Source organism: Lissotriton vulgaris, chromosome 12 (assembly GCF_964263255.1).
Source record: "Lissotriton vulgaris chromosome 12, aLisVul1.2, whole genome shotgun sequence".
In the NCBI taxonomy this organism is placed as follows: Eukaryota; Metazoa; Chordata; class Amphibia; order Caudata; family Salamandridae; genus Lissotriton; species Lissotriton vulgaris.
Window position 1 is genome coordinate 774,848,413 of NC_141700.1, and position 27,495 is coordinate 774,875,907.

The following is a 27,495-nucleotide window of genomic DNA, read 5'->3' on the forward strand; positions in this document are numbered from 1 at the left end:
AGGCCTCTGCTGTTTTAATTTGTCTGACCATTCTAAATCAATCCAAGCCCATATTGACAGACTCCACGACTTGACTGCAGAAATTAGACAGCATATTGATCAGGGCTGGTTCGACTAGCTCTTTAATTGGTTACCTGACTTGCATTCTTTACGACAGATTTTAGGGGGGATTATTGTGTCCATTTGTATTTTAATAGCTATTTGCTGCTTTATTCAGTGTATTCCTTCCCTATTACAATTTTGTAGAATTGGCAAGAGATATAAATCTGTTAGTTTTGTTTCTTATTATTCCTCCACTGATGTTAGCTCTATATAGAATATAGCTAATAGACTGGAGTCAAGGGGTGTAATGTAATGACGGACTTTTTCCGGCCCTTTTTGGAGGGAGAGTGATGGAGAATGACTCCAGTCTATCAGTCTTATAGTGTAGGGATTAGGACTATAAGTAGGACCTCTCTGGGAGACATGGTAGGGTATATTCGTACCCCTTTCCTTAGAGTAGGGCTTACGAATTCAAGCTAGGGAGTAGATATATAAGTATTAGTCATGATCCACCCTTTTTCCAGTGTGTTAGGATATTTTCCATGGAGTTATACGTATTCTGGGCCCTGTAGGCCTTAAACGGGACAGACTCCATCTTGCTCTCTGCCTGGTAGCTTGAGAGGCTTTCTAGGTCAAGTGTAATATTTTAGTTTCAAGGTGTTGTTCGCTTGGAGAGAACCGGCTCAGGCTGGCCCTTATCGAAGGAATGTATTTTTCTCCACTCCGAAGACACAACTTCAGGCCGGCCGGCTGGGAACGTGTCCTTGGTACGGGGAGGTACAAGAATTTGGTGGGCGGCAGGTTACTGGCCGTAACTTTCCATGAAGGAACAGGCTTTGATATTAGCGAAGGTGTTAGAGAGAGAGAGAGTTAGTTCATAGGCGGCAGCTAGCCGTTAGCATCTCTGCCATTAATTATTTTCTTCGGCGGACAGTCGCCATCTTTGAAGTCCGAGAAAGATTTACCACCGAGACTCTCTGAGAAAGTTTGAAGGAGAAATAGCGCGGAGCGCATAGAAACAGAGAGAGAGAGACACGGTAGCCAATAACCAGCAAGGTTCCAGTGACTTGGAGGGAAGCAGACGAGTTTGAGCCTAGCGGTGCAGACGTGTACTTGTGACGGCTGGGGTGTGACTCTGAGACGAGCCAAGACACAGAGACGAGAAGGGAACCTAGATGACTGCCGAGCCCCGACTTCATATTAACCAGGTGATCTCCGCCCTTTCTTTAATTCATTCTAACCTTTACCTTTCCTTTGCAGAATATATATTGCATAGTATTGTGTTTGTGATTATTGTCAATAAATACCCTGGTTTATCGTGAACCGACATGTGCCTGGTGTTCCTGTTCAATTGCGGTAACTGATCTTTAGTGTCTGACATTGTTTGCATGAACGGATGTGAAATCCCGATCAGGTAAGGAGTGATCAAGCCAATAGGAAGCGAGGGGACCTTTGATGTCGGGAACAGAAGGTACATATTTTAATTAGAAGAAACGTACTAAATTCACATTGTCCTAGTTTTATCCCAAGTAGATAAATGAGAAGTTTCTCCCATAGGTGTTCATAGGAAAGTGGTCGTCGTAGATATACGGCGTTAATGAGAGCGTTGGGGGGGGGAGACCAACGTGGAGGTTCGCGGGACTGTGAACCGAGTGTAAGTGAGAGCGTTGGGGGGGAGACCAACGTGGAGGTTCGCCGGATTGTGAACCGAGTGTAAGTGAGAGCATTGGGACTGCAGGCCCATGTGTAGACACGCCAGATTGTGTGTCATATCTGCCCTAGGGTAGATCAGTCTGGGTCGGAGTGGCCGCGAGACTAGCTGATGTGTATAAGATATGATAGAAAACCTATGCATGTTTATTGCTATTCCCCTATCCTTAGGTGTGAGATATACATATATGTATCTATATCCATTGTAAATACGTTCTAAGGAGAGAGGTGGTTACGTTCTTACTGGGTTGGAGGTGCCCCTAGGGGCGGATTCCATCTAAGCGGAAAATCCGGTCATTACAGAGGCCCGGGGGAATAGTTTGGTACTCCATCGGGCACGGACTAATCTTTGCTGCCCAGTGTTCCATGTAAAGTCCTTTATCAAGCAACGAGCAGGCGCAGCAGGGGCAGCTTTGTTAATGCATGCAGATGGTACCCCATTGACCAGGTTTCAGTTCCAAAGAGTGTTGGCAATGACAATTAGCAAGGCTTGTTTAAATCCTAAGGATTTTTGGACGCATTCATTCAGAATAGGAACGGTCACTGAAGCAACGGCTAGAGGGTTGCATGCAAACAGTGTAAAAAGGATTGGGAGATGGTCTTCTAACTTATTAAATGTTATGTGCGACTGCACATGTTGTGAGGTAACAAGAGAGTTACGCTGACGCATATTGTGTTGTTTGTTTGTATTTCAGTTTCTCAAGCCTGTCACGCAGGGCGGAAACTATTACCGGGTCATCAACAGCAAGTAACCTCAGCACAGTGGAGTCAAGAACAAAGGAAGGAGACACAAGTGGAATGGGTGGTTGGTCACTCATACGTAAAGCGCGCTAAACCGGTTTTCTTTTCAGGAGACTATAGACAGAGGGTGGAGCAGGCAGGTTTCAAGGTTTCCTTTCATGGTAAGGGGGCCTTTGCCTCAGTCAGCTTAAGGGGTTCTTTACAGATTTGCTTGATAGGTACACCCCACCGCCATCAGTGGTTATCTTAGACGTGGGTGGCAACGATTTGGTTAAACTGGGCAGGAGGGTCCTGATGGAAGAGATAATCTCAGCAGTAGGCTGGTTAGCAAAACTGCGCCCAGGTTGCAACATAGTGAGGTCTCAGATGATTCCTAGGCTGCAATGGAGGGGGCGGGGGGACTCTGTCAGGGCGTTGAATCACTCGGTAAAGAGGATCAACAACAAGATAGAGAAATTATTTCAGTCACCTCAATTGCAGAATATCCCACATGGGTGCATCTGGGGGGGGGGGGGGGGGGACATTTCTTCTTACAAGATGGGGTTCACCTGACCAGGGCAGGCAACGAATTACTGACAGACAATATTCTGGCATGGCTGGGAGGTTTTTCTAGGTAGGCATGACCTTTCAGTGTAGGCGGTTAGGGGGGGGGGGGTGGGGGGGGGAGATAGTCGGTCAACTACACTGGCCTGTAGTGGTAAGATCATGATCGGTGAGCAGTCAATTTAAGGTCCATTCTTGAATGGGGTCGCCCAGGGGGAGGGGCCAATGGTCTCTCCTAGAACTCCAGGGGCAGGATATCCACTTGGTGTGATGGGTGCGGGGGAAGGGGGAGACACGCTTTCTTTGGGCTGGTTCGCCACCCCGCACGTACACTATGACGTCAGTACATGGCGCATACTGAAAGGGCCCCCTTCTTTGATTAATGGAGTTCATGGAGCGTACGGGGGTAACCGGTAAGGGAGGGGGGGGATTAAGTACTCTCCCGGTAAACTGGCCCTCTGCGCATGCGCACTCGGACGTGAGTGTGCAGCTGGTTAATAAGGATCTGACACCGGTTAGCGACCTTGCCGTAGGCCCAAAAGCTAGGATATGCAAAAATTCATATGCAGGATGTTAGATTTGGTTAAGAAACACGCTGTATTAGACATTTGTTAAGGTTAGCCCTTTGATACCTGTCTACATTGCTTGTAATCTAATGTCAATTTTTTGCATATTAATGCTTATGTAAATATTGTTTATTTCAACAATTTTTAATTTGTTTTCATGTTTTAATAAATACGGCCAGGGGGACGCCAGACCCCCTGCCTTCCAAAGAAAATTCCTTGCATGTCTAACTGATTTAATGGTTTAATGTTGGTGGTGCACGAAACGGGGAGGGGGTGGTCGGTAGTCCCTGACCATAAAGCACTGGCTGCTGAGTTTACGTAACACCACAGAGCAACAGTGCCTGGTTGTGCATAGAGAAGCTATAATTACATAATAACATTATGTAATAACATTAGCGTTCTAGAGCGGTTATGCGGACAGCAGCACTAGTGGTAGTTGGCAGGACAAGAGTTCATGTAACAGAGGGATGAGCGTGGGCCTTAAGCGAGTCAGGGTCAGACCCAGTGCCTCCGAATAGCCTGGTCTGTTTCTTACTTATGTGTCTGTTTGGACAGGGTTGTCTCCTCGACAGGAACCACTGTAAGATTCAAGACATCAAATCTTCAAAAGAAATTCGAAGCATTTGGTGTTCTTCTAAATTTCGAGCAGTCATAAAACAAGTGCTGAGTTCAGAACACTTAGTTAAACAAACACATTTGTGTGATTAGAGAAACAAGCAGTGGCGGCCGGCAACATTAGAATATGGTGAGGTGCGAGGCCCAAAAAACTCACTATATATGTTGCACAGAGCCACGTCCAGTGTCTATCTCCTCGGCAGTGACTCCAGCAAACGGCAGCAAAGGGAAGGACATCCTCCCTGTGCAACGTGATTCCGACCAATCATTGGAGCAGGCTAACCCAGTGCTCATCTGTTTGGCTGCAATCCCTCGGCCAACCTGACATGCGCACTGACAGGGCCTGCAGTACCAGTGCAATTGCACGAATCAGCCTCACCCCCTGCTCTCGTGCTGTAACAGCGCGAGCCTGCAACCAAAATAAAAAGGTATTTATTACTGTTTATTAATGTGTGTGCCTGCTGTGCTCGCAGCAGGCGGGGCGACGCTCTTCTGCCAGAACGGAGGAGCTGCCACTGGAAACAAGACAATTTTGTGATATAGAGGGAAACTATCCACTGCTTGAATCACATTCACATATTTTGAGGTTTACTACTGTTAGGAACACAAGCCACTTCCCTTTTCCTCAATCCATTAGTAGGGGAAAAGTGTATGAGCGCGAAGTTGCAGAATTTCAAAGGCCTGGTTTCTGGATGGCAGGAGAGTGACTGCCTTGCTGAGAAGGAAGTTGACAAATAGTATGGTCCCAGGATTGTACATGGTTACACATATACCTTATTACACAGTGGCATCACACAGCGGAGAAGTGTGGCTCACTGGTTAGAGGAGGCAGACCCTGATGCAGAGGTCAGACCTGGGACCGGGGTTCAATTCCTGACGCGGCAGGGTCTTAAGCTCAAAATGTCCACGGACTCGATAATTCTCGCCTCGGTGCCTACTCGAATCATGGGTTCACACTCTGCAACTCTGGGCGATAGCTTGCTTAATCTCCAGTACGGCCCTACCGCGATGGGATGCCTGGTCTTCACCTTGGGGATGCCCTGTAGGGGTTATCTCACAGGGAAAGCCATGACGGGTTCCCAAAGCAAGCGCTAAGAGACCTGTTGGTGATTTGGCGCTATATAAATCGAAATTAACATAACATAACATAATATAACAGCTAGGCTGCCCTATAACCTTGCCTTTTGCAGTAATTTAGTACCACCTCTAGGGCGCGCTCTAAATCAGCGGTCTAACTTGATAGTATAGAAGAGTCAGCGCTCAGTGCACAACCCTACTAGCTAGCACCTCTGGAAGTGTAGATGCGGGCCAGTGTGACCAAAGTGCCCGGAAGACTTCATGTCATCAACACCACGCCCCAGTCCTGGTCATTTACAATCTCATATTCTGGGAGCGGAAGCCTAGTTTCACCTCAAACTGACGCCCTGGACTATGGCCCTGCATAGCAACGGTTTCTAGGCAAAAACACTGGACTGGACACAGAGTCATGCAATAACCTTACCTACTTCTGGGGAAAGCACCGGATGGGGAGAGAATGAATGCAAGGAGGCTCACAACTTGAGGCAGCACAAGGGGGGTGAAGGCTTGGAATGTATTGACAGTAGAGTGAAGCTTGGAATGTATGGTGCTGGTTGGCTGAATACTTTGACAGTATAGTGCTGGTGTAATAAATCCTTAGACTATATAGTGGCTGTAAACTACAGGCATGGCATGCATAGTAGAGTGAATTCTTGTAATGTATGGTGATGGCAGAGTGGAGGCTTGGAATGTATAATGATCGAAGAGTGCAGGTAGAGAACAGGTTTAGAATGTACAGTGACAGTACAATGCAGGATTGGAATACATAGCGATGGTAAAGTGAATCCTTGTAATGTACGGTGACTGTAGAGTGGAGGCTTGGAATATATAGTTAGGTTAGGGTGAATCTTTGGACTACATAGGGAAAGCAGAAAGCAAGCCTGGAATATATATTGAAAGCAGAGTGTAGGCTTGGAATGTATAGTGACAGTTGATTTCAAGCAGAGCGCAGGCTTGTAATGCACAAGATGGTAGAGTGTGAGCTTGGAATACAATGACAAAGTGGAGGCTTGGAATCCGTAGCAACTGTAGAGTGGAGGCTCGGAAAGTACAGTAATAGTAGAGTCAATCCTTGGAATGTATATTGAGGGTAAAGCGCAAGTTGGCATTGTACAGCAATGTAAGAATGTAGACATGTAAAGTATAGTGACAGGGTGCAGGCTTGTAATATATAGCGACTGTAGTGTGCAGACTTTGAATCTGTAGCGATGTTGGCATGCAGGTTTGGATGTATAGCGACATTATGGTGCAGATTTGGAATGGATAGCAACGGTAGCATGAAGGCTTGGAATGTATACTGATAGCGTGTGAGCTTGTAATGTATAGCAACCACAGGGCACAGACATGGAACCTATAGCAATGTTAGCATGCAGGCTTGAATGTATAGCAACTTTAGGGCGCAGACTAGGAATCTATAGCAATGGTAGTGTGCAGGCTTGAATGTAGAACTACTTTAGGGTGCAGCCCTGGAATCTGATGTAATGGTAGCGAGCAGGCTTGGAAGGTATAGTGATGGCAGAGTTCAGGCTTGAAATGTGAATTTACAGTATGCTGAAGCAGTGAAATCAGGTGCATTTGTAGAGAGGAGCTTTTGAGTGTGGAGTAACAGAGCGCATCCTTAGAATATTAAACCACGGAGGTGGGGGCAGCTTAAATTCAGCCATGGAATGTGGAACAGCAGCAGGTTGTTGTCTTGAAATATGTAATAATGACAGAGTTGAGAAGTGTGGCTCAATGGTTAGAGCAGCAGACCCTGATGCAGAGGTCTAGCCTGGAACCAGGTTCAATTCCCAGCCTTGACGGGTCTTGGGCTCAAAATTCCACGGACTCGATAATTCTCGCCTCGGTGCCTATTCCAATCATGGAGTCCCACTCTGCAACTCTGGGCAATAGCTTGCTTAATCTCCACAACGGCCCCAGCAGCGCTAAGGATGCCTGGCCTTCACCTTGGGGGTACCCAGGAGTGGACGCCTCACAGGGAAAGCCAGGATGGGTTCCACAGCGGTATTCGTACAAGCGCCTTGAGACCCTTGCGGGTGAGTAGTGCGCTATACAAGTATCAATTTACATTTTTTACAGAGTTCAGGCTTAGAAAGTGGAATTACAGTGGGGTAGGGCAACTATAGAACGAGACTTGGAACCAATAGCAATGGAAGCATGCAGGCTTGGAATGTATAGTGATGGTAGAGCGTATGCCTGGATTGTGGAGGTGCTGTGGGGTGTAGCACTGACATTTGGAGCATTAGTAGAGAGTAACTTTCAAGTGTGGAGTAACAGAGGTCATTCTTTGAAAATGCAACAATGGAGATAGTGGCGGGCAGCTTTAGTTCAGTCTTGGAATGCTGGACAACAGTGGGATGCAATCTTGGACTGTACATCAACCGTAGAGTACACTTAGAATCTTTAGCAACGGTAGAAGAGAGGCTTGGAATGCCTAGCGACAGTAGAGAGCAGACTTGAAATATAAAGTGATAGTAGAGTGCAGGCATGGAATGTATAGTGATGGGAAAGAGCAGGCTTGGCATGTATAGTGACAGTAGAATATAGGCTTGAAATCAGGGCCAGCCCTAAATCTGATTGACCGGGAAAGTGCTCCGGGCAGAAAGAACATTTGGTGTTTGTTGCGGGGTCATTGTGGTGACACAGTAGGAGGTGTAAGGAAGATGTGAGGAGGGCAGAGAGTTGATGGGGTGCTAACAATTACGCTGGGGTACATGAAGGGCCGATTACAAAGTCTTTAACGGGACCCCACCGAGACTAAGAGTGTTGAACGAGCTGCTGTTTTCATGGCATTATGACAGGCAGCTCCCTGCTTCGCCCCTAGGAATATTGGCCGCCAGGGCCTGCACCAGCTCACCCTTGCCCAAGACCAGCCTTGCTTGAAATATAGAAAGTGACGGTAGAGTGTTGGCTTGGAATGTATAGGGATGGTAGAGAGGAGGCTTGGAATTTATCTGGACATTAGAGTATAGACTTGAAATATAGGAAGGGAATAAAAGAGCGTAGGCCTGGAATGTATAGTGGTGGTAAAGAGCAGTTTTGGATTGTACAGTGATGGTAGATAGGCTTGGAATGTATAGTGAAGGCAGAATGCTGGCTTGGAATGTGTAGTGAAGGCAGAGCGCAGGCTTGGAATGTATATTGATAGTAGAGAGCAGGCTTCGAATTTATAGTTAAGGTAGAGTGCAGGCTTGGAATGGTTAGTGATGGTAGAGAGCAGACTTGGAATGGTTAGTGAATGCAGAGAGCAGGCGTGGAATGTATAGTGAGGGTAAAGCTCAAGGCTTAGAATGTATGATGATGGTAGAGAGCAGGCGTGGAATGTATAGTGAAGGTAGAGCGCAGGCTTGGAATGTATAGTGACAGTAGATTGTAGACTTGGGATGTATACCGAAGGTAGAGCGCAGGCTTGGAATGTATAGTGAAGGTAGAGCGCAGACTGGGAATGTATAGTGAAGGTAGAGCACAGGCTTGGAACGTATCGCAAAGGTAGAGCGCAGGCTTGGAACGTATAGCGAAGGTAGAGCGCAGGCTTGGAATGTATAGCGATGGTAGAGCGCAGGCTTGCAACGTATAGCGAAGGTAGAGCGCAGGCTTGGAACTTATAGTGAAGGTAGAGCGCAGGCTTGGAACTTATAGTGAAGGTAGAGCGCAGACTGGGAATGTCTAGGTAAGGTAGATCACAGGCTTGGATAGTGGAGTTACTGGGGGGTGAAACACTGACATTTACTGCATTAGTGGAGAGCAGTTTTAGAGTGGTGAGTACCAGAGGTCATTCTTGGAATATGAAACAGAAAGGGGGACACCTTCAGTTCAGCCTTGGAATGTAGCACAGCAGTGAGACCGTGGAGTGATTGTGCAGTGTTGTCGTGGAATTTAGAAAGGCGTGGAGTGCACCCTAGGAACGAGTACCGACGTTCCGTTCTTACTTTAGAATGTGGAGGCGATGACAAGTGCCTTGGAACGTGGAGGTGATGACGGGTATCTTGGAATGTGGACAGCAGCTCTAGAATGTATAACCTGGATTCATAGGACTTGTCTAACTGGACCAGCAGAATGGACTGGGACAGAAAAGAGGCGCGGGCACCAATATACAAGTGCCCCCATTAGTGATCGAGCCCGCTCAAAAGTGTCCCACATGCGCCAATCAGGGCAGCTGTGGACATGTGCACACGCTGTCTAGGTGTTGTGCAAGGCATGGGACACTGCATGGACTGAGCTTGCTGCAGGCAATATTTGGGGTAATCAACAGTAAAAACCGGCCCAGCAGGCCTGAACACCGGCCCACACACTGACCTGTCAGACCAACCCGTCTGGCACCGCCAGGGCGCCCGGTAGGCCAGGCCCACCCTGGGACCACAGCGCCACCTGTCTTGGCTTGTGAAAATAATGTGCCACACTAAAAGAATGTGGTCCCCTGGATATTGTTGGTGCTGTTAACAGGCCATTCTGCCGAAGCAATGCTTTGGAGCATTTTGATAAGTTAGCCGCAGTACTGTCTTTAAATGGGGGGAGGACGCTGTGGAGCCGTGGGAGAGTGGGAATATTATTCTAGCCCCCCCCCCACTCTCCCACGGCTCCACAGCGTCCTCCCCCCATTTAAAGACAGTACTGCGGCTAACTTATCAAAATGCTCCAAAGCATTGCTTCGGCAGAATGACCCAACAAATTTAGGACGTTCGAACTACCCCTCCAGGATCAAGAGCTCCCCCTCCCTCCTTTCTGCCCCTCTACCACCTTCCCCTCCCCTTTCTGATCAGTTGTGACACGTATTATCCTTTCGCTATGTTATAAGTTATGTTATATGTTATGTTATGTTATAAGCTGTTTTGTAACGCGCACAATTACTGCCGGAGTATCCTGGCGCGGTATACCACTGGGGAACCCGTCCTGGCTTTCCCTGTGAGATGGTCCCTACTGGGAGTCCCCAGGGTGAGACCAGGCATCCCCTGCGTTGATGGGGCCGTTGTGGAGATTAGGCAAGCTAATGCCCAGAGTTGCCGAGTGGGACCCCTGGTTAGAGTAGGCACAGAGGCGAGAATTATCGAGTCCGCTGACCCTGGTCCACGACCCTGCCGCGTCGGGAATTGAACCCTGGTCCCGGGCCGTCCTCTGCTTCCGAGTCTGCCGCCTCTAACCAGCGAGCCACACCACTCCACTGCTATGCACCTTGCAATCTTGCACATTGCTATCTGGTGGCACAAGAAGGCCTTGAACGAGATAGATTAAGACTGTACCACATACGACTATGGAAAAGCGCGGAATTCAAAAAGTGTGCCATTAGTGCCCGGCACCCTGGAGTCCTAGCCCAGTCTACCCCCCTTTTACACCGGGGTAGCCCGATTGGTGACCGTCAGCAGCAAACGCTTCCAGGGCATTCGATGACGCACTTCCGCTGGGACCGACTATGGGGGAGGGAGAGGGAGGAGCGTCCAGGCTCTCATCCGCTCTCCTTCTAGCGCCGGCCCCAGTTTCAGTGCGCATTGCAAGAATCGCCCACCCACCCGTCCCTTAGATTTAGGGAAGGTGTGGCGATAAGGAGGCCACAGAAGATGGACTCACATTGTTAAGGGGAGTCCTCCTGCAGACTCCCTAGGCCAGCACGGAGGGGGAGAGACGGTAAGCTCACCGCAGGGAGAATGGGCACACCGGCCGGGGGCATGGGTGCCAGGATACAGACTAGGGCATGGGGCAGCTGCCCCTGGTTATACCCTACGAGCCCCCTTGGTGAGCCTGGTGGTAGAGGGGTGGGCCCCCAAGGTGGCGGACAAGGACCAGAGGGCTGGGCCCACCTCTCAAGGCCGCAGGTGGGTTGCGCCTTGCGTGGTTCTCAGTTGGGGGACGCGAGGCAGAGGGCCCCTTGGTGCTGGAGCAATAGAGTATGTGTTTGTTTTAGGATGCAAAATTATAAATATTGATTAGTGATCAGATCTCTTAGGTCTGCATCTTAAAAAATGTAAATAGGTAAATATAACTAGTCATGTTTATGAGTGATGGTGTGAAGTAAACATGGGCGTTTTGACCCACAGCTCAGGGTTAATGTAGTGATTTGTGGGTGGGGGGGGGGGGGGGGGGGCGCGTCGCCGGGAGCGAGCGGAGGGGTCCGGGCTCTATTTCACAGGATTACTGTCTCAAGCTCTGAGAATCAGCTGAACACTATAACATGCATGATAAGTGCACTCAGTCAACTGAATTCTGTTCAATAAACCGAATAAAATAATAAAAATGAGATTTGTCACGGAGCTTAAACATGTTCCCGTAGCGCACTGCCACGATTGTTGAAAGGGCGACCGAGTTCAGTTAATAACCGAAACACTAAACTGCAGGATTACAAGGACCGCGAGCACTCCAAGGGCCCGATTACAGGGGACCCGCCTCGGATGCAATAATCTGGCCCGGGGGTGTTCGGAATGTTCCAAAAGCGATAATTGCCACACACTGGAGTCTTTGGGGAATAACCTGCGGAAGTTGGCGATTACAGCAGCCAAACTGTCGGTAAATACAGGGCAACTCGCAGCAGGTTTGACCCGCCGACGCGTAACCAAGGGTCGGCCTTTACTGCACCCCGGAATTAACAACACAAGAAGCACCATTTAGAAGTGTCAGCCCAAAAGGGGCTTCGCACATGGATTGCAGCGGTGTCATAACATTATCAGGTCTTTAGGAGACAACACAAAAAGGGCCACAAATGTAACAATTAGGCTCCTGACACTAACTCAACTCCCAGCCTCACTCACCTGGTGCCCTGCTGATGAGCGCGTGGAGCGTAGCGCACGTGCAGTCACAGCATGGATGGTATCAAGTATGTCAAGTACACAGCGCGCTCGTGCCTTCAAACCTGAGACAAGTGACACGCCCCCAGGGCACACCAGGCGCGCTCCCCGCGCGTGCACCTCCGCCTCGCGTCCCCTGTATGCGCAGGCCCGAGCTAACAACACACACACTGACCCACAACACACAATGGCGCAAATACAGGTTCAGGCACTTTCTGACTCGATGGGTTTACTCACTCGTTCGTGTGTACGGTACCTCGTGGCCGAGGCATGGACACGCCCCCGCCCTCCTGCAGTCTCTTCGCCTGTTCTGGGACTCCCAGGGGCCAAGGCGCTTGGATACCCCCGGGCGAATCGCCGCGCTATATCAATCCGTTGATTGGTGGGAGGGGTGGAACTTAAGATGCCCCCGATAGCTAAGCTGGGGCGTTTCCAGTCTGCTCGGGATTGGGTGGGGGTTACTTGGCGCTGATAACAGCCCAGAGTTCGTTAAATTCCGATCCGTCTGCAAACAGCACGGAGGATGAAATGCGGCGCTGGGCGACACGTACCACACGGCGCACCCACACCTGGCAGTGCAACAGGACCGACGGGCTGGAACTTATCAGGGGACCAGGTCCGGACAAAAGACAAAACCTGAGATAAATTGCGCAGCAGATCCCGATTGCATATGTTATGCCCCATTTCCTAGTGAAAAACTTGGCACAGGCGGCACCGACTTACCCTCCCCGAGACACCCCCCACGCACCCGTGGACGGTGGTGGAAATGGGATTTAATAGTAGAAGAGGTTAGTACTTCACCGCCCTCCGGTCCCTGGGGCCTGTGTGTGCAGTCAGATCTTGCGGCTGCACACGCACCGCCCCTGGAAATGAATGCGTTATCAGTCTGTGAGCACACACTTCGACACGCACAGCGCCGTGCTTCGTACTTTCATTTTCACGTTTCCATCTAAACCCTATAAATGCAGATACATATATACTCATGGAATGCGAGTTTGAGTTCCTCGGGAGTATGTTCGTGCATAGATCCAGCCAGAGCATTCGGTGGTGAAAGAGCTCCCTCCAGCGGTGCTTCTCCGGGTCACTCTGCGGCCCCCACTGGTGAACGCCGAGTGCACCAGGAGAGAGCGGCGCCTTCACCGGCTGCTGCTGTCCATGGTGGGGCTCATCACAGGCCCCTGGTGCTCTGCTGCTGCCCCTGCAAGGAGTACCCAACACACACCCACTCGTTCTTTGTGCTTCGAATTCTAACGAAAACTAGGCCCCCAAACTTCATGTTGTTCAACACCAAAGGTCAAGGGAGCCACCACATTTCTGGACAGAAAACCTAATTGGCTCTAAGGGGACCAGTAACCACTGGAAATTCACTACCCCATCAAATCTGAGCTACAGCAGAACATCTGCACAACTGAGCTACAGCAGAACATCTGCACAACTGAGCTGCAGCACAACAACAGCACAACTGAGCTGCAGAAGAACATCTGCACAACTGAGCTGCAGCACACAACTGAGCTGCAGCAGAACATCTGCACAATGCAGCTGCCGCAAAACATCTGCACAACTGAGCTGCAGCAGAACATCTGCACAACAGCTGCAGCACACAACTAAACTGCAGCAGAACATGGGCACAACTGAGCTGCAGCAGAACATCTGCACAACTGAGCTGCAGCAGAACATCTGCACAACTGAGCTGCAGCAGAACATCTGCACAACTGAGCTACAGCAGAACATCTGCACAACTGAGCTGCAGCACACAACTGAGCTGCAGCATAACATCTGCACAACTGAGCTACAGCAGAACATCTGCACAACTGAGCTGCAGCACACAACTGAGCTGCAGCAGAACGTCTGCACAACTGAGCTGCAGCACACAACTGAGCTGCAGCAGAACATCTGCACAACTGAGCTGCAGCACACAACTAAGCTGCAGTAGAACATGGGCACAACTGAGCTGCAGCAGAACGTCTGCACAACTGAGCTGCAGCACACAACTGAGCTGCAGCAAAACATATGCACAACTGAGCTTCAGCAGAACATCTGCACAACTGAGCTGCAGCACACAACTAAGCTGCAGCAGAACATCTGCACAACTGAGCTGCAGCAGAACATCTGCACAACTGAGCTGCAGCAGAACATCTGCACAACAGCTGCAGCACACAACTAAGCTGCAGCAGAAAATGGGCACAACTGAGCTGCAGCAGAACATCTGCACAACTGAGCTGCAGCAGAACATCTGCACAACTGAGCTGCAGCACACAACTGAGCTGCAGCAGAACATCTGCACAACTGAGCTGCAGCACACAACTGAGCTGCAGCAGAACATCTGCACAACTGAGCTGCAGCACACAACTAAGCTGCAGTAGAACATGGGCACAACTGAGCTGCAGCAGAACTTCTGCACAACTGAGCTGCAGCACACAACTGAGCTGCAGCAAAACATATGCACAACTGAGCTTCAGCAGAACATCTGCACAACTGAGCTGCAGCACACAACTAAGCTGCAGCAGAACATCTGCACAACAGCTGCAGCACACAACTGAGCTGCAGCAGAACATCTGCACAACTGAGCTGCAGCAGAACATCTGCACAACTGAGCTGCAGCACACAACTGAGCTGCAGCAGAACGTCTGCACAACTGAGCTGCAGCACACAACTGAGCTGCAGCAGAACATCTGCACAACTGAGCTGCAGCACACAACTAAGCTGCAGCAGAACATGGGCACAACTGAGCTGCAGCAGAACATCTGCACAACTGAGCTGCAGCAGAACATCTGCACAACTGAGCTGCAGCAGAACACCTGCACAACTGAGCTGCAGCAGAACATCTGCACAACTGAGCTGCAGCACACAACTGAGCTGCAGCAGAACATCTGCACAACTGCGCTGCAGCAGAACATCTGCACAACTGTGCTGCAGCACACAACTAAGCTGCAGCAGAACATGGGCAGAACTGATCTGCAGCAGAACATCTGCACAACTGAGCTGCAGCAGAACATCTGCACAACTGAGCTGCAGCAGAACATCTGCACAACTGAGCTGCAGCAGAACATCTGCACAACTGAGCTGCAGCAGAACATCTGCACAACTGCGCTGCAGCACACAACTGAGCTGCAGCAGAACATCTGCACAACTGCGCTGCAGCAGAACATCTGCACAACTGCGCTGCAGCACACAACTAAGCTGCAGCAGAACATGGGCAGAACTGAGCTGCAGCAGAACTTCTGCACAACTGAGCTACAGCAGAACATCTGCACAACTGAGCTGCAGCAGAACATCTGCACAACTGAGCTGCAGCACACAACTGAGCTGCAGCACACAACTGAGCTGCAGCAGAACGTCTGCACAACTGAGCTGCAGCACACAACTGAGCTGCAGCAGAACATCTGCACAACTGAGCTGCAGCACACAACTAAGCTGCAGCAGAACATGGGCACAACTGAGCTGCAGCAGAACATCTGCACAACTGAGCTGCAGCAGAACATCTGCACAACTGAGCTGCAGCAGAACATCTGCACAACTGAGCTGCAGCAGAACATCTGCACAACTGAGCTGCAGCAGAACATCTGCACAACTGAGCTGCAGCACACAACTGAGCTGCAGCAGAACATCTGCACAACTGCGCTGCAGCAGAACATCTGCACAACTGCGCTGCAGCACACAACTAAGCTGCAGCAGAACATGGGCAGAACTGATCTGCAGCAGAACATCTGCATAATTGAGCTGCAGCAGAACATCTGCACAACTGAGCTGCAGCAGAACATCTGCACAACTGAGCTGCAGCAGAACATCTGCACAACTGAGCTGCAGCAGAACATCTGCACAACTGAGCTGCAGTACATCTGCAGAACTGTTCTGCAGCACACAACTGAGCTGCAGCAGAACATCTGCACAACTGAGCTGCAGCAGAACATCTGCACAACTGAGCTGCAGCAGAACATCTGCACAAGTGAGCTGCAGCAGGACTTCTGCACAACTGAGCTGCAGCACAACTGAAATTACAGCCCAGAACAATTCATATAACTGTAATCGAACTTCTTGGGAAATACTCGCCAAATGGCGCATTTAAAGCTTATTGGCCAAAACCCCTCATGAAAGTTGGACGGGCTTTTAAGGCAGTTCTGAAGATAGACGCGGTGCAGACGGACGTCGCCCCAACCCCACCATACTCACAGCAGGAAGTCCTGCATTCGCGCCTTCAGGGGCAGGCAGCGGTCCTTGTAGGCAGCTGGGGCAGGGTCCAGGGATGGCGCGGGGCCTGGAGGAGGACGCCGGCGCCATCTCTCGTCACAGGAGCCCGGCCGGGCCCGGCCTGGATCTCCGGGCCTCTCCAGGGCTCGGCATCACTGCAGAGCTGGAGCCAGACTCCCTTCACTCAGACTCACTCTGGTCTGCGGTTTCCTCACGTCACTTCCTCTTTCACCGGAAGGCACCTCTATCTCGGTGGCATGCGGGTGGAGACCAGTACGTCACCACCCTGGGTAGGCCCAGTGCACGAGCACATAATGCTACCACCAGCAACTGTCGCCTGGGAGGAAGTGGTCACACCACTGCTTGTTTGATGCAAGAGGCCGCGGTATCCAGGCAGGCAGAGGGCCTGGCCCTTAGACTACGCTGCACAAACTACCCTGCCAGGTGAACTAACAAAACACTTTAGGCCTCCCCTCCCCTATGTAACTCCCACCCCATAACACTTCTGAAACGTATTATTAATTAACATTTCTTAAACGCATAGCTGCCTGCAGGCATCCCAGCGCAGTGACAGCGAGCAGATAGACTTAGGGGAATTAAGACATATTCTGGAACAGCCAGGTCTTCAGCTGCTTCCGAAAAGAAAGATGGAGCGCCGTTGAACGAAGATGAATAAGAAGGGTGTCCCATAATCTAGAGGCGTTGTAAGAGAAAGTACAGCCCCTGGAGCAGGCTCTCTTAATTTTAGGTACAGAGAAAGAAACAAATTGGCCACACAACCTTTCACCCCGCCAGGAGTCCGAGTGGTCCTCGCTCCTGAAGCCACACAATTATGGCAGAGTCTGCCCGCCCTTCAACCAGGCCCTCCTCCTTTCCCCAGATCCTGCGTCCATGGCCCTTTATTCCCCCTACGGCCCAGCTTTCACCGGGCCGGACTAAGAAGCCACAGCAGCCCTGGCAGTTTTGTCCTACCCCCCGGGAGGGGAGGTTCAAGTGATGGAGCGAGGATTCGCTCGTAAAAGCGCCTTGCTCACATTCAAGAACCTCGCCTAATGTATAATCATATTAATCCAGCTTGTTCGTCATTTATTAAGCGTTTTCCCAAACACGCGGGTGTCCACAGGATGCTTGCTTATGTGTCTTTCCATATTAACAAGGCTTGCACTGAAGACATGGCTGCTTCACTGAAATTCAGTCTGCGCATGCGTCGGTCATACCCATGTGATGTGACGCACTCGCATTCTGGAGGGAATCTATTGCACATGCGCACTGTTGCAAACATGGCCGCTTGTCTCTCACCACGCTCTGTGCTTGCCACCGCTGCTTCGGCCTATCTGTCCTTTCGCACTAAACTGTAATGCTATAGTTATTATAAAGTAAGGGGTGTTTAGAATTTTATCACGGTCTACAGTGTGATCATTTTATGTGTGATTTTAATTTGTTCTCGCTTACTTTTCATGTACCACGTCTCTGGGGCTGGGAAATTCGGGAGCGGAGCCATACTTGAAGCTCTGCTGGGCATCATCATGTGACCGGGGAGAAACTCCACTGCGCAGAAGCTGAAACAAGCCAGCTGGCTCCTGTAGCCTGATGCGCCTGGGAACTCCTCGCAAGGGACTAGAACTTACCTTGAGCAAGAAACAATATTGCTACATTTCATATTCTTGTATTGTATTCTGTATTCCTAGGCTTGGGAACGTGAACCCAAGGGGCGGGTAGGAAAATTTTAATATTGAGGATGGGAAAGTTGAATTCTAGGAGGAGGTAATGACCGCATTGCCTCTCCTGACCAATCATAATGTGGGAAACTGTCACTTGCAACATTAGTGGGTGGTCTGAGGGACCCCAAAACAGTATAACTGCCCTAGTTTAGCTTAGGAAAATTGTCCGACTTGTCCGAGTAGCAGACCTGTCACTGACCCTACGAACTCTATAGGTGCTCAATCTGAGAGTGCTGCGGAGCACTCTGTCCATACTTTCCACAAACTCCCAAGGGGTGGAAATAATCCTAAGTGCTGGCGAAGCACTTTGCTGGGAAAATTCGAAAACCCAATCGGGGTTGCTGGCGGATTACTTGCAGGAGAGGGGTAACGCAGGCGTTGCTGTCCAAAGCTGTAGGTGTTGGTCGTACCCTGGGAGGCCCAGACTTGACCCAAACCTGAGGGGTATCCTGTCCTGAACTGTCCTTGGGCTGTACCTGCTCGCATTCTGGTATTCCAAATCCTTGAGGGTCCTTGTCCTCGCCTTTCCAAACTGACCCGTGGCCAAGGGTTAGTCCTCACTCCTATCTAGGTAATTATAATCTGTGGGTTTGCGTCTTCTCATAGTTTTCTCTCACTCAGACTCTTATCTCTTTCTCTTTCTTAAGGGAATATTCTAGACTGTGATATTTCTTCTGAAATGCCAAACCATATATGTTTTGCTTATTAGATTTGTTCCACATCTCTCCCTACCTTTAGTACATTATCAAACTGTTGAGTTGGTTATTATGTTCCTATTTTTCCCTTTCCTTTAGTATGATTGCAGTGAACTTAGCAAGAATAGTCTAATAGGTTAGGTTAAGTACATGTTTTAGGTCCCATTCGTATCACATGTCCTAGTATAAAGTTGCAGTGACTAGTCTTGTTCTAAAATTCTTACCTTTAGTTTCCCATATACTCAAATGGTCCTTGCTTTAATTCACAGCTATATAGTGGTTTTGATCTTAATGATTGACGTATTACTTTGTATAACACTTATTGCCTTAGCATATTTTCTTTGAAATTCTATATAAATCTTTTAAAACCATCAGGTGTCTGTGGTCATTTTACAGAAATTGTGGATAAGTATGTTCTGATTTATAAAAGGTATCTTTTCCTAGGTTCCCTGTCTACTATTCCCTGATAGCTCCTAATCTGTCATAAGTAATGTGCCTGTGGTAAGTCGGGTACATGGTCAGCAGAGGTGTGAAGTCAACCCTTAATTACTCATAGAAGCGTGTAGGAGAAAAGAAATTCCACCCGGTTCACCCAAAGTTATTGTTGTACAGAATGCACGCCAGGGCCCAGTGCGTGTAAGAAATTGGTAACCTCGGTGACCCGGGTGAACTGCGCGTTCTATCAGTAATTTTCTGGTAACCAGAGGATGGTTAGGACTAGTTAAATTAGGTAGACAGGATAGCTGATAAATAAACCGTGAAAATAAAATGTGCTGCTGAAATTTTTATGCTGCTGATTTTTTCCGATTCAAAGATTTTGAAATGTTTTAAGGATATATATGTGTCTATGTATATGAATTTTGCATTGCTGCTATAAGTGTTGTATGCAATATTAACAAAAGAACTGTTTGTAAATGTTCAGTGTAGTCCGAATCCCCGGGGAGGTATTATAGCGAACGGTGAGCAGAATCCGGTTAGCTGCTGAAGTCACTTGTTTGAGTCATTAGTGCAGGGTTAGGAATAACTGGAAGCACTAATTAGGATCTTTTTGTATCTGAGTAATTGATAGCTACGAGTCCCTTTATAAAATTTTTATTGCTATATTACCTAGTAAGGGTCGCATACGGAAGGAGTAGTAGGGTCTCCAAGGCTTGAATGGTAAGTAAATTAGTCCGCTGGTGAAAGCCTGACTCAGTATATATCCCAGGAAAAGTGGATGAGTCAAGGGGAATAACAGGTTCTAGTTTATGTGTGTGAAGGGATAGGCAAAGAAGTCTACCTCCAGTGAATGAAAAGTAGACAGTAGACAGAAGTGGTTTACTAGCAGGGAAAGAAAATTCTTTTATCTCTTTAGAACACTCAGACACAGTGGCAAACGTTGCGTGTTGTTGACTAAGATTTGCAGTTGCACTTTAGGGAAAGTAAAAAGTTTCCGTTACCTTGTGAAGGAGGGAGTCGGTCGGAAGACTGCTCTGACGTCACTCCGCGCCGCGCTGGTATTGGTCAAAACCGCGGGTGTGTAGTGAAGCCGAATTTGTGAAGGAGGGGTGAGTGCCGAAGCGTGAGACTCTGTCTTGCGAAAAGGCCGCGCACCCATTGGTTAAGGATTTTTGTATTTACTGAGTTGATTGGTTACTACAAAATAGAAGCCGCGCTAGCATTGGAAGCACAAAGGTAAACAAAATTAATCAGGCCGAGTTAGAAGCGAGTTTGGAAAGTTGTATGTGGTATCCCGATTTTATACCGAATCCAAAGTACCTAGGATTTCATAAGGATCAGATTTTACGAGGTAGACCGCACATGATGTATGGAATAAAAAGGAAAATGTCATTTACTGACAAAATAAAGAATTTTTTTAAAACAGACAAGCCCATTAGAACGGGAAGGCGTGCTCATTCCCCCACCAAATACTCCTGCCTCCTTCATGATGTTTGACAAAGGGTATTATACCTGTGTATGGTTGGAAAACTGGGCAAAGTATACTGCAGATGACGGAGTTCTAGCATTCCCTGTTGAAGGTACATTTAATGGTCGGATCCTGTTTAACTTAAGGACCCGCATGAATGAATTACATCCCAGACCTAGATTGACCCAGTACGAAGCCCTGGAAGAATGGGAGATTGAGGCTCTAGAAAGAGATAGACCCCGGATGGACAAGGGATTAAGTAAATGGTATCCAAGGGTTCAAGCGCAGACCAAAGAGCAGAAAATGAAACAGTGGAGACAAAACATGATGACAGAGGGATTGTTTCCAATGATGGGGGTATCAGAAGAAGGGAAAGGAAAAAGTAAAGAAAAGACCCATCATTTAATGCCCGTGGGGGACTCAGAGGATGAGCACCTAGAAGATTTGTTAATGAAAAACCCACCTCCCTATGGTGCAGAATCAGAACCTGTGCAATCACCAAACCCCTTTTCAAAATATCCCAGATGTCGGAGGGATAGTGATACAGATGGAACGGGTACAGACAGTAAAACCAGTAACGGGGATGGGTTCTGCAGACCTAGATCTACAGTCCCAAATTATCAGCCGTTTGGAGAGGGTCCACCTCGATTGGTCACTCCGACTGCTCCAAGTATTTATCCTCCCTTGGTACCTCAGGTATTGCATGACAATTCCGCAGAAAAGGCTTTACGAGAAAAGGAGAAAGAAGCCCTGGCTAGACAGCGAGATGATTTAGTTCGAACCATAGCCCAGATACATCCCCATCCTGATTCCCTGACTATTCCAGTAACTATTGGTCCTGCTATTCCTCTGTATCGGGATGACTTGGCTAGTCCTCGTCCTCCTGTTATCACCCCAATTATGCCAACTCCTAGCATTCCACCCCCGAGAAAAGGATTACTCATAGATGATGATCAAGAAAGTGAATGTGAATCAGTGGTTCTGATGGATATGCCCATCAGGGAAAACAGAATTAGCATGTCAGGATCCAGAAGTCAGAATAAAGCAAAGGAGGTTCTGATTGAGAGTACGGCGGGGGTTAGGAGTGCCACAGTAGTAACACCAGAAGAATTAGACAGATGGACCAAAGAGCTGGAGAAAGAGACCACTCCCCAACCCAAAGCGTTAGAAATATATAAATTGAGAATAGAAATAGAAGAGATGATGGCTGGAAATGTGGGAGTGGAACGCCTGAACTCCTTCAGTGAAGAAGAGTTGCTGTTCATCAGTAAAAATCTTACCCGAAACGCTAGATTGCTCCACGAAAGATTAATGGACACTGCCACAGAAATGGGGATAGATATCAGTCGCTCCAAAATTCTTCAGAAACCCTACAGAGTAGATTTTTCAGACAAAGACTTAGAAAGCTTGAATGTGATGGGAAAGCAGATCTAGATAAAAGAATTATTAAAACTCTTGCAGAAATGGGGGGATGTGGGAAAATGGAGAACCCGTTGGGCAAAGAAAAAGGAAGACAGCAGGGCGAAATCTCAGGCTTCAGAATACGTGTTAAAAGAAGTAACCCCGACAGAAAAATTATGTCCCATGAGAGAGGTCCCGGGAGGAAAATATGTCCATGTCCCTTGGTCCCGACAAGACATTGTGTCATTTACAAATGACTTCCCGAAATTGCGGGAAAAACCTGTAGATTGGTACCGACAGGTTGAACGCTTCATAAAGGTTCAGAAATGTCTCCTGAAAGACCTGGATGGGTTTTTCGACATTGTGGTCCCTGTAGATTTGTGGACCGACTGCAAAATTGAAATTAATTGGCCCAGTGAAGAATACCCAAGAGATGAGAAAACAGGAGCTCCCTCACCTGAAGTAATGAGAAAATATGATCAGGTCATACAGTACCTCAAGTAAAAGGTGCCCGCAAAAGAGACAGATTGGACCAGAATAGATAGAACTACCCAAGAGCGTGATGAGTCTGTCCACTCCTTTTATGAAAGGTTACTGCAAGTATTCAAAACTTACAGTGGTATCGATAATGTAGATATGAAAGACATGACCCATTTCAGTTACAGATTTGTGCTAGGATTAAGACCTGAAATATCACAATGGATTTGAGATAATAAAATCAGTTGGCAGGGAAAACCTATAGATGATGTCTTGAAATACGCAAAATATTGCGAAGATGAAATAGAAAATAAAAAGAAGGCTCTCAAGGAAAAGGTAATGTGGGCACAGGTGAAATTAGCTGAACAGCAAGAAAAGCAGTTAAGTAAATTGAATTCTAATAATAATGCGCAGAATACCCATGCTGGGGGAGGAGGGAAGCCCCGAGCTAAAATGAGTCGGGAAGAGGCTATGAAGAAGTTTCCTTGCCACGGGTGCGGCCAGATAGGGCATTGGAGAGACGAGTGTCCACACCTGCAGGCCGGTAATGCCCCTGTAAATGGTTTAAATCCACAGGTGCAGAAAGAGGGGACAAGGAAGAACCAGCAACAGGTAAAATTACCTCCAGTACATCGCGCTCCTAGACAAAATTTTAAGAATCAGGGTCAGCAGAATGAGAGGGCGGAAGTATGGGAAGTCGAGAATGAAAGAAATGCAGTCATTCCACAGTATTTGTTAAATGATACCTTCCTCTGTGAAGATCAAGATTGACGGGGCCTGAGAGGGGAGGACGAGGAGTGCGTGCTTGGCGCCTCCTTACCGGTAGACCAGACTGGACCATACATTGAAGGAAAGGTTAAAGGAAAAGACGTCACCTTTCTGTTGGACACTGGTGCTACCAGATCCACTGTAAGAACAGTGGATGTTCCTAACCTACCCCTCTCGGGAGAAGCGATCCAAGTAGTGGGTGGCTCCAATCAAATAATAAGTACTCCAGTAACTGAACCAATGGAAATTTCTATAGGAAATTTCAAGGAAATGCACAGATTTGTAGTCTGTGATTCCAGTCCTGTGAACCTGCTAGGACGTGATTTGTTGTGCAAGATGAACTGTACCATCTATTGCACACCAAAAGGCGTAGAAATTCAGACCCCCGATGAAGATGGTCTGTACAAACTGATGTTGGTCAGACAAGATTCTGATATTAAACCCTTGTCAGTTGAGGATTTACCTGAAGAGCTCCAGTTAAGAGTAGTACCAGAAGTGTGGGATTTCACAGGAAAGGATGTAGGCTTAATGGCAAATGTGGACCCAATTAAAATAACAATAAAAACGAATGCTGTATACCCCAAAACCAGACAGTACAAAATGAGTGCGGAAGTGAAAGCAGGAGTCGCGACTGAGATTACCAGGCTGCTCGAAGCAGAAATAGAGGAAGTGATGAGCAGTCCCTGTAATTCACCTATCATTGGGATCAAAAAGCCTAGTGGAAAGTACCGGGTGGTGCAAGATTTGCGCAAGGTAAACCAAATTGTTGTGCCTTGCTGTCCGTTTGTGCCCAACCCTGCAGTGATACTATATCAGATTCCGTGGAATGCAGAATGGTTCACTGTCATCGACCTGTGCCATGCATTCTTTTCCATCCCATTGCATCCAGAAAGCAAGTTCCTTTTTAGTTTTGAATTTGACAGCCATATCTATGTCTGGAATCGTGTCCCCCAGGGGTACACCGAAAGTCCATCGATTTTCAACCAGATACTAAAGAAGTGCCTTGAAACTCTAGTGCTGCCGAGAGAGTCTGTTTTGGTGCAGTACATAGATGACCTATTAGTGGCATCTAAAACCCAGACGGACTGTATCACCGACACAATTGCCTTGCTGAATCACCTAGGAAAGGGAGGACATAAAGTGTCGCCTGACAAGTTACAGTTTTGTAAGAACTCAGTGAAGTATCTGGGGCACCAGATAGAAAAAGGAATCAGGAAAGTTACTACAGAAAGAATCAAAATAATTAAAGCAATGGAACTGCCCAGAACTCAGAAAGAGGTGAGAATGTTCCTAGGAGTTGTGGGTTACTGCAGACAATGGATTGTAGGATTCGCAGCTCTAGCGAAACCTCTGATAAAAATGACCAAGAAAGGAGTAGAAGACCCCGTCAGTTGGGACAGTGAAAGCATGAACGCTTGGGTAACATTGCGAAACTGTCTATGTACCGCTCCTGCATTGGGTATGCCTGATTACTCCAAGTCATTTGAACTATTCTGTGACACTAGAGAAAATTGTGCTCTTTCAGTCCTGACCCAGGAGCATGGATTGGTCAGACGTCCGGTGGCCTATTTTTCGGCCACCCTAGATCCGGTGGCTGCTGGATTACCTGGATGCCTGAAAGCAGTGGCTGCTACTTGTGTCAGTCTGGAGCAGAGTGAAAACATTGTCATGGGACATCATGTCACTGTATATGTTCCTCATTCTGTTGTAATCCTACTGACTAGAACTAAGACCCAGTACCTCACACCTAGTCGGCTGACTAAGTATGAGAGAATTCTGATTGGTGCTGAAAATGTAACCATTTCCCGGTGCAATGTCTTAAACCCTGCGACACTGTTACCTGTTCCTCTGGATGTAGAAATTGAAGAGGAAGGGGAACATAATTGCATCGATTTAACTGAGTTCAGTACTAAGCCCCGTCCTGACATCCGTGAGATAGCTTTACTTGATGGAGATCTTACCGTCTTTGTAGATGGCTCGTGTTTAAGACATGAAAGTGGAAGACTGTGTGCTGCATATGCTGTGGTCACATTGACGCACACCATAGAAGCATCTTACCTATGCGAAGTGAAATCTGCACAAGTGGCAGAACTCATTGCGCTAACCAGAGCATGTAAGGGGGGTAAGAACAAAAGAATAACTATTTACACCGACAGCCAGTATTGTTACGGGGTTGTTCATGACTTCGGCCAATTGTGGTTGCAAAGAGAATTCATGACTTCCTCAGGCACCCCTATCAGAAATGGAAAGGTGGTGCATAACTTACTGGAAGCTATCCAATTGCCCAAAGAATTGGCTGTGGTCAAGTGTGCGGCTCACAGATCTGGAAATGATGATGTGACAGCCGGTAATAGGTACGCTGACCAAATTGCCCAGTTTTGCGCCCGATACCAAATGTCCCTCCAAATTGCGTTGTGGGGTGGAACCAGCTGCCAACTTATTTTGTTTGAGAATGTGTCAACGTGGGAAGAATTAAGAGATTTGCAACAGGCAACAGATAGGCAAGAAAAAGGCAGGTGGTCAGCAGATGGATGCAGATTGAGAGATGATGGTGTGGTGGTAAACTCGACAGGGGTGCCTGTACTGCCTGATAGCTTGATAGACCCCATGATCAGAATGATACATGAACCAACACATATGGGAAGGGACGCAATGTGTCGGTTGTTTGACAAGGCGTTCTATAATTCAAAATTCAGGAACCAGGCGGAAAGGCTTTGCCAGAGGTGTCTAGTGTGTCAGCAATTCAATGCAGGAAAGAGGACCGTAGTAGAACAGAGCACCATGGGAAAGGCAGTAGGTCCCTTTGTCAGAATGCAGGCAGACTTTATAACAATGCCTAGGTGCAAAGGGTATAGGTACATCTTAGTCATAGTCTGCCTATTCTCACGGTGGGTGGAGGCCTATCCAGCGAAGAGAAATGACGCCTTAACTACAGCCAAGCTATTGCTCAGGGAGTTGATACCTAGATACGGGATTCCTGAGACAATCGAAACGGACCAAGGTGGGCATTTTGCCAACAATGTCCTAGAGGAACTCTGTAAAGCATTCAAAATGAAGCAAAGACTGCATTGTGCCTACCGTCCAGAGGCTTCTGGGGTAGTGGAGCAAATAAATGGCACCCTGAAATCCAGATTGGCCAAAATGTGTGATTCCACAAAAATGAACTGGATAGAGGCTTTACCCCTTGTGCTGATGAGTTTGAGAAGTATCCCAAACCGAAAAACTGGCCTGAGCCCCCATGAAGTGTTAATGGGAAGAGTGATGCGGCAGGCATGGGTACCCGGACACAAACTGCTAAGCATTTCTGATGATATGGTATTAGAATACTGCAAGCAGCTGGGTGACCAAGTGCGTTCTCTCTCTCAGCAGATTGGAGAGACAGCTGACGAATGGCCAAAGACTCCAGCACATAAACTGCAACCAGGAGATTGGGTGGCGTTAAAGAAACACACCCGGGGCAGTTGCCTGAAACCAAGGTGGGGAAAGCCAAGACAAGTGATCCTCGTTACTACAACTGCTGTAAAGTGTGCTGGTGTACCGAAGTGGATCCACGCCAGTCACACGAAGCGGGTAACTGGAGAAAACGCGACTGGAGCTGAAGGCAGCACAGCTGAAGAGGCCTCCGAGGAGGAGAGTCCGGAGCTAGCTGACATCGAACTGCCGAGCACAAGTCGAGACGTTGATTGGTTCCCCGCCGACGACCAGGTTCATGATCCAATACGAACCAGAAAATATTCCTACTTAGACAGTGAGTGGGATAGTCCAGTTGAGCTAGAAATAGAAGAAGAAGGTCAGGTCAACGAAACTCACATCACACCTGATCAGGAAATAGGCCAAGTAGGGTCAGATCAAGACATCAAGACTCCTCCTGAAACTCCGGAGTCTGGAGAGGGACAGATACTGATTAGAGCTGACGTTCATGCAGAAGAAAACGAAGAGATCGAAGAGCATGAACAGGAACGGATAGAAATAGACCAACATGTTCAGGCAACCGAAATAAAGTCACCCGGAAATAAAAAGCAAGTACGATTTGAACCTGAACAGGATCAGATTAGGGACCAGGCAAAAGAAATAGATGAAAGACCTGGAACTAGTCAGACAGGTAGGGAAACAGAAGTGCCACAACAAAAAGAAATAAAAAGAGTGCACGAGGAAGGCCAAGTTTCCTCGACTACTGGGAGGCACAGAGGCGAAAGTGCACCCCGATATTTCAAAAGGCTGAGGCTCAGACTAAAGACAGTCGAAGAAAAACTGAAAGACCGAAAAAGGGCT

The 27,495-nt window shown here is 48.1% G+C and overlaps 1 protein-coding gene across 5 annotated transcripts in view; it reads right to left on the minus strand.

The window, feature by feature from the left end:
* Window positions 1-27,495, minus strand: part of LOC147678669 (beta-1,3-galactosyltransferase 5-like) — a 169,535-nt gene that overhangs the window by 118,288 nt on the left and 23,752 nt on the right. The window contains exon 1 of one of the 5 annotated variants that reach the window (XM_086946127.1): window positions 16,238-16,394. The exons of 2 other annotated variants lie outside the window; for them this stretch is intronic. The gene's annotated coding sequence lies outside the window, so the exon portion shown is untranslated. Of the gene's footprint in view, window positions 1-12,031; window positions 12,107-12,304; window positions 12,412-16,237; window positions 16,395-27,495 lie in introns of those variants that run through there. 2 more of the 5 variants (XM_086946129.1, XM_086946128.1) reach the window with 2 other exon arrangements.